The 7,292-nt window shown below is 38.3% G+C and overlaps 1 non-coding gene across 1 annotated transcript; it reads right to left on the bottom strand.

Moving 5' to 3' along the window:
* Nucleotides 1-1,183: 1,183 nt before the first annotated feature.
* Nucleotides 1,184-1,290, bottom strand: LOC133787770 (small nucleolar RNA R71). Its single transcript, XR_009872771.1, has one exon. It is a non-coding gene; the product is annotated as a small nucleolar RNA R71 (small nucleolar RNA).
* Between the last annotated feature and the right edge of the window lie 6,002 nt (nt 1,291-7,292).

The raw sequence follows: 7,292 nt of genomic DNA, 5'->3' as shown, positions 1-7,292 counted from the left end.
GCTAATTATGCTATAGGTAGATAATCACAATTTTATATTAGACGACAGTACTTCTATGAATTGTGTAGTTCAGGGATTACGTGTTTAAAGCTTGCAATATGTTGATTTACCACAGAGATGTGGGAAATAATATGCTATAGAGAATTACAAATCTTAGCAAGACTATAATATATAGTTGTAATATGCTATCACAATAGAATTAAGAAATATTGAAAATTGGTAAGAAATCATAAGTGGATGATTGATAAAACTAAAACCCTAACTTTTACATCCATTGAATTAAATCATATTTTTATCTCTGAATTTCTCTAGTGCTTAATAGTTTCCTTAATTTTAGTAATGATTATTTTACTCATTATTCTGAAATTATTATTTAAATCAATAAGAATTAGAAGTTAATTACTGGTAATTAATATCAATCTTCATGGGATCGACACTTTACTTATCATATATTACTAGATTTGACCACGTATACTTGCGTGTCAATTTTAAGAGATCAAGTTTTTACCGCTGTTGCCGGGGACTATTTTTATTAATATCAATAAAATTAATTTTTGTTCTAATTTGATTTGTTTTCTTATTTTTTTTATTTCTTTTTAACATTTATTTTGATCACGGTATATTGTTTTTCAGGAATTGTTGGTATATGCGAAGCAATAGACAAAAGGAGATTATACCAATAGATCGGGAAATTGAAAGAACGTGTAGACACAACCAGAAAATAAAGAGGAGATTGGAGTTTACCATGGCTGACAATTTGGGAAATGGTGCTAATAATGTTCAAGGGGCTGCAGAAGTTCCTAGGGAGCAAGGCCCAAGAACTTTGAGAGATTATGTACTTCCTACTGTTACAGAAGTGCATTCATGCATTAGACATCCAACCATTGCTGCCAACAATTTTGAGATTAAGCCTGCAATTCTTCCAATGGTTCAGTCAACTGTTCCGTTTGGAGGTATGCCAATGGAGGACCCCAATTTACACATAGCTAATTTTTTGCAGTTATGTTCAATGTTCAAGATGAATGGAGTGAGTGATGATGCTATAAGACTGAGGTTATTCCCATTTTCACTAAGGGACAGGGCGAAGAATTGGTTGATATCTTTACAGGTGAATTCTATCACTACATGGGAGGAGTTAGCTCAGAAGTTCCTTGCCAAGTTCTTTCCTCAAACGAAGGCTACAAAATTGAGGGGAGAAATTAATAATTTTTATCAATTGGATGGAGAGTCACTGTGTGATTCTTGGGAGCGCTTTACGGAGTTGTTAAGGAAGTGTCCACACCATGGAATAGAAAAGTGGATGCTGGTGCATAATTTTTATAATGGGTTGAATGGAACCACTAGGACAATTATAGACGCCACAGAGGGAGGTGCCTTTATGAGTAAAAGTGCTAATGAGGCATATGAGTTATTAGAGGAGATGGCGATGAATAATTATCAATGGCCAACTGAAAGATGAAAACCAAAGAAGGTGGCTGGAATGATGGAATTGGATGCTATATCCATGCTTACAGCTCTAGTAGCGGCCTTGACAAAGCAACTACAAAAGGCTACACTCCCATCTCAAGTTATGCAAGTTCAAAACCTTTGTGAAGTGTGTGGTACAACCCATCAACCAAACCAAGGCCTTGCTATAGATATGAATAACATGCCCATGGAAGAATTACAAGTTATAGGAAATCACCAAAGACAACCCAACAATCCCAATTCCATGTCTTACACCCCAGCTTGGAAGAATCATCCTAATTTTTCCTGGTCTAATAATCAAAATACTCTACAACCTTATCCTCCACCTCAACCACAATATCAACCTGCCCAAAATAGGCCACCATATCCACAGCAATATGCACACCAAAACCCTCCACCTGGATATTATCAACCACAAAATAGACCACAACCAATGCCAATGAAACCAGCTGAACCCCAACCTGATGTACTTAACCAATTCATGACTGAAACCAGGGCGTCCATAAGGAGTTTGGAGAATCAAACAGGGCAGTTGGCTACTTTAATGTCTACTAGAGCTCAAGGAAATTTGCCTAGCACTACTGAAGTTAATCCTAAAGAACAGTGCCAAGCTATTATTTTGAGGAGTGGAACGAGGTATGAAGGGCCAAAGAAGAATCAAACAGAAGAAGAAGAAGAAGAAGGTCAGAAGGGAAATACACAAGGTAAAGAAGAAAAGAAGTTTAATGATGAAAAGGTTACTGTAGACCTTAAGAAAGAAGAGGAGACCCCACCTGTGAGTATTGAGCACCATGTTAGAATTCCATATCCACAAAGACTTCGTAAGCATAATTTAGATAAAAAGTTTGAAATTTTTTTTAGAGGTGTTCAAGAAGCTACATATAAATATACCATTTGCAGAAGCATTAGAACAGATGCCCAGCTATGTAAAGTTTATGAAGGATATTCTGTCTAATAAGAGAAAGATGGGTAACTATGAAACGGTGGCGTTAACGGAAGAATGTAGTGCGATTTTGCAAAGGAAACTTCCTCAAAAGTTACGAGATCCTGGGAGTTTTACTACTCCATGCACGATTGGGGAGTTTGAATGTAAGCATGCACTTTGCGATTTGGAGGCAAGTATTAATTTAATGCCTTTGTCAGTATTCCGTAGACTTGGTTTGGGTGAAGCTAGGCCAACCACAGTAACATTGCAGCTGACTGATAGATCTGTTAAGCATCCACGTGGTATTATAGAAGATGTATTGGTAAAGGTGGATAAGTTTATATTTCCAGCTGATTTTATAGTTCTTGATATAGAGGAGGATGAGAATGTTCCTATTATTTTGGGGAGACCATTTTTAGCAATTGGGCAAGCATTGATAGATGTACAAAAAGGATTGTTAAAGCTGAGAGTTCAAGGGGAAGAAGTAGTATTTAATGTGTTTAAGGCTATGACTTATTCTAAAGCAAGTGATAGTTGTTTCTCAGTTGATGTGGTAGAAGAAGGAAGAAAAAAAATTATTTGAGGATCCTCTTGAATTAAGTCTTATAGTTGATGATGTAGATGGTGAGGAAAATGATGAAGGGATGAGTTATTTGAAATGGATAAAATCATCTGAGCCGTGGAAGCATAAAAAGTTTGAAAAATTGGGTGAGGGACCAGAAAGACCACTACCGTCGATTCTAAAGCCACTTGTTTTAGAACTGAAAGTTTTACCAGACCATCTCCGCTATGCTTATCTTGGGGAAAAAGAGACTCTTCCGGTTATAGTTTCATCATTTCTTTCAGAAGTAGAGTAGGAGAAGTTGTTGAGGGTGTTAAGAGCTCGTAAAACTGCTATAGGGTGGACTCTAGCTGATATAAGAGGAATTAGCCCATCAACAATTATGCATAGAATTATAAAGGAAGACAATGCTAGACCGACTATTGATGCTCAACGAAGACTTAATCCGACAATGAAAGAAGTGGTGAGGAAAGAGATTTTGAAATGGTTAGATGTTAGAGTGATTTACCCTATTTCTGATAGTGCTTGGGTGAGTCCAGTGCAAGTAGTACCTAAAAAGGGTGGTATGACTATGGTGAAGAATGAAAGTAATGAATTGATTCCAACAAGGACTGTGAAAGATCATCGAAAGTTAAATAAGCCGACTAGGAATTCTCTTGATTCCAACATGTTGGATAGGTTGGCGGAGCACAACTACTATTGTTTTCTAGATGGGTACTCAGGATATCATCAGATTGTAATTGCACCGGAGGATCAAGAGAAGACAACGTTTACATGTCCTTATGGGACTTTTGCTTTTAGAAGGATGTCATTCGGGTTATGTAATGCACCAGCAACATTTCAACGGTCTATGCTGGCAATATTTTCTGACATGGTTGAGAAGGGGATTGAGATTTTTATGGATGATTTTTCGGTTTATGTGTCCTCTTTTGACACGTGTTTGACTAACATGGAGCTGGTTTTGAGGAGGTGTGAAGAGTCACATTAGGTACTTAATTGGGAAAAGTGCCACTTTATGGTAAATGAAGGAATTGTATTAGGGCATAAGATTTCTAAGAAAGGCATTGAAATGGATAGGGCTAAAATTTCTACGATAGAGAATTTGCCACCGCCAGTTTCAGTAAAAGGGGTACAGAGTTTCTTAGGTCCTAAGGAATTTCATAGGAGGTTTATCAAATATTTCTCCAAGGTTTCGAAGCCACTGTCCACTTTGTTAATGAATGGGGTTACATTCGATTTTGATGAGAAGTGTCAACAAGCTTTTAGGTTACTTAAGGAGAAATTGATTTTGTCACCTATAGTTGTTGCACCTCAATGGGATTTGCCATTTGAACTGATGTGTGACGCCAGTGATTTTGTGGTTGGGGCAGTGTTGGGACAATGAGTTGAAAAGGTATTTAGAACGATTTATTATGCAATTCGTACCTTGAATGATGCTCAAATAAATTACGCAACTACAGAAAAGGAACTGTTGGCCATAGTCGTTGCTTTTGATAAATTTAGGCCATACTTGATTGGGAATAAGGTGGTTGTTTACACGAATCATTCTGCGATGAAGTATCTTATGACCAAGAAAGATTCCAAGCCTCGTCTTATTCGGTGGATTTTGTTGTTACAAGAATTTGATGTTGAAATTAAGGATAAGAAAGGTACTGAGAATTTGGTGGCTGATCACTTGTCTAGATTGGAGGTTAATGAAGATTCTCTTGATAAAGAAGTTTATATTAATGATGCTTTTCCTGATGAGCAGCTGTTCAAAGTTAGTGTTTGCAAGGATGTTCCATGGTTTGCAGACTATGTTAATTATTTGGCTGCTAAGGTTATACCTCCTGAGATGACAAGGCAACAACTAAGGAAATTTTATTCGGAGGTGAAGCATTATTATTGGGAGGAGCCTATTTTGTATAAACATTGCCCTGATAAAGTTATTAGGAGATGTGTGCCCGAAGAGGAGATGTTGTCAATCTTGACTCACTGTCATAGTTTGCATTGCGACAATCATTTTGGAGGAAGAAGAACAGTAGGAAAAGTTTTGCAAAGTGGGTTTTACTGGCGTACATTATTTAGAGATGCTAATGATTTTGTCAATAGTTGTGATCGTTGTCAAAGGACTGGGAATATATCAAGTGTTATATTATTTTATAATATAATGTTATATTATATTATATTATAATATAATGTTTTAGATTAAATAAATGTGACAAAGTGTGTCACATATTGTAACATATAATAGAGAGTTACAATATTTAGATATATGAGATATATCCAAATAATGTAACATATTTGGTGTTACAAATTTGTAACTTCCAAATATAACCCTTTTGTAACGCCCTGGATAGCCAAGACCGTTACACTGTGTGTTTGTAAAGTGCCAGACTTGCTAGTCAAGTCTATTAGTTGAAAGCGTGTCTACGAAACTGTAAAGGAACTATGGTTTAAGATATTTTGGTCTCAAAAGCTACATTTTCATTAAGAAACATTGTTTACTTACACGGGATCCCAAAAATATCAGTTTAAAGTCCATTTACAAAAGTTATAAGGTTCAAATACATTAACCAGCCATACTAAGGCAAAACGAGCAGTTAGGTAATCCCTGTCCTGACTCACTCCTCGACTATGGCGATCGAACAGCTGGCTATGTACATTTCACCTCGGAGCTCTCCACCTCAGGCTTGGTCTAGCTTGCCCTTGCCTTTACCTGCACCACGTAGCACCCGTGAGCCAAGGCCCAGCAAGAAAACACAACAACAACAAAGCATAAGCAATTAGCAACAAGTCAATATCTCACATCGCATTACATAATCTCAACCATGTCATCAATCGGTATAATCAGGTATTCCAGATAATAGGCATATCAATTCATGTCATTTACAGTTCACAAACGATAACTAGGGCTGGCGCCCTCAGGCTGCCCCCTTTGTTATCCTGTTGTCCTTGGCTACCAGTGGCCAATCTGCGCCCTGTGCGCTAATATCATGTACGACACTCTTAGGCCGCTTTTACATGTCCCATGGCGTAATACCAACATTGACACGATACAATTCTCGGGAGCACTTAGTCCCATCACAATCATACAACCGGGTGCAGTTTTCTTACCTTTAGCTTTCAGATGAATTAGCTACGGGCGACACTCCTTGAGCGCGATCCGATCCTCGAGCCCTAGCTTAACACCTAGTCACAACCATGATAAAGGATACCATTAACAATCTTAAATGAGTTCCCAAGCCAAGTTCTAGTACTCGGAACATTGAACTTCACCAAATATGGTAAAAGACTCAACCCCAAGCACCCTAGGCTAAATTCCCAAGCCTAAAATCTCAAAATCCCAAAATCCCTTAAGCGCCGCGGCATAGGCCACCCATGCCACGGCATGGCCCCCAAACAGAACCTCCAAAAGGTACAAAAATAGGTAAGGGCCGCGGCATTGCTTGGGCCATGCCGCGGTCCGCCCTTCTTCTTCAGCATGCAACAGCTTCGAAGGGCCGCGGCTCACCAAGAACCACGCCGCGGCCCGACCCTTCGAACCCAGAAAAAACCACCATTTTCAATCTCTAAACCTCACCTTAAAACATCCCAAAGCCCCCAACTCAAAACCAATTAATAATAACAACATTAGAATGATTTAAACAACACAATCCAACCAAAAATCCAGCCTAAGACTCACCAAAACCACAATTCCAACTTCTGAAATTTCAAACCCACAGAACTCAAAACCAACCATGAAAACTCTCAAATTCAACTATCAAACTTTAAATTAAACCTTACCTCAGCTGTAGAATCGATTCTCCAAGAGTCCCCTGACCTATCTTCAAAGTTTCAAGCCTCAATCCCACCTTAAATTCCAAAACCACAGATATTCAAAACTCTGCCATTTTCTTTAAATTCCTAACCTCAGAAACGAAAATTCAAAACTTACCTTAGCTCTATCTCAGACCTTGATCAGTTCCTGAGCTAATCCTCCAGACTATTTCCTTCAATTCCCCAAGACACAACTTAATTCCAGCAGTTCCCTCTCAAGTTTCAGTAGTTTTCCTTTGCTAAGAGAGAGAAGAAAGAGAAATAGAGATAGGGTCGGCTTACACTTTTCTGTCTAGTATTTTCCTAAGTCTTCCAAGTACACCCTTAGATTATTAGACTAATCCCAAAGCTCGGGGTGCCGGAAACGTCCCCAAGGCCAAAACGGTAAAATCCCCCAATAATCCCGCCTAGACATCCTAACCTCAGATATATCTCCAATTATTTATTTTCATCACCCGATAGTCTAAATCACTTCCCGATACCTAAATACCCCTGACTTGTCCAAAGTCAATTATAATGCCCCGTTGTGACTTTTCCTGC

The sequence above is a fragment of the Humulus lupulus genome, chromosome 6 (assembly GCF_963169125.1).
Source record: "Humulus lupulus chromosome 6, drHumLupu1.1, whole genome shotgun sequence".
NCBI classification, from domain to species: Eukaryota; Viridiplantae; Streptophyta; class Magnoliopsida; order Rosales; family Cannabaceae; genus Humulus; species Humulus lupulus.
Note: the sequence above shows the minus strand (reverse complement) of the source record. Positions and strands in the feature narration are given on the sequence as shown.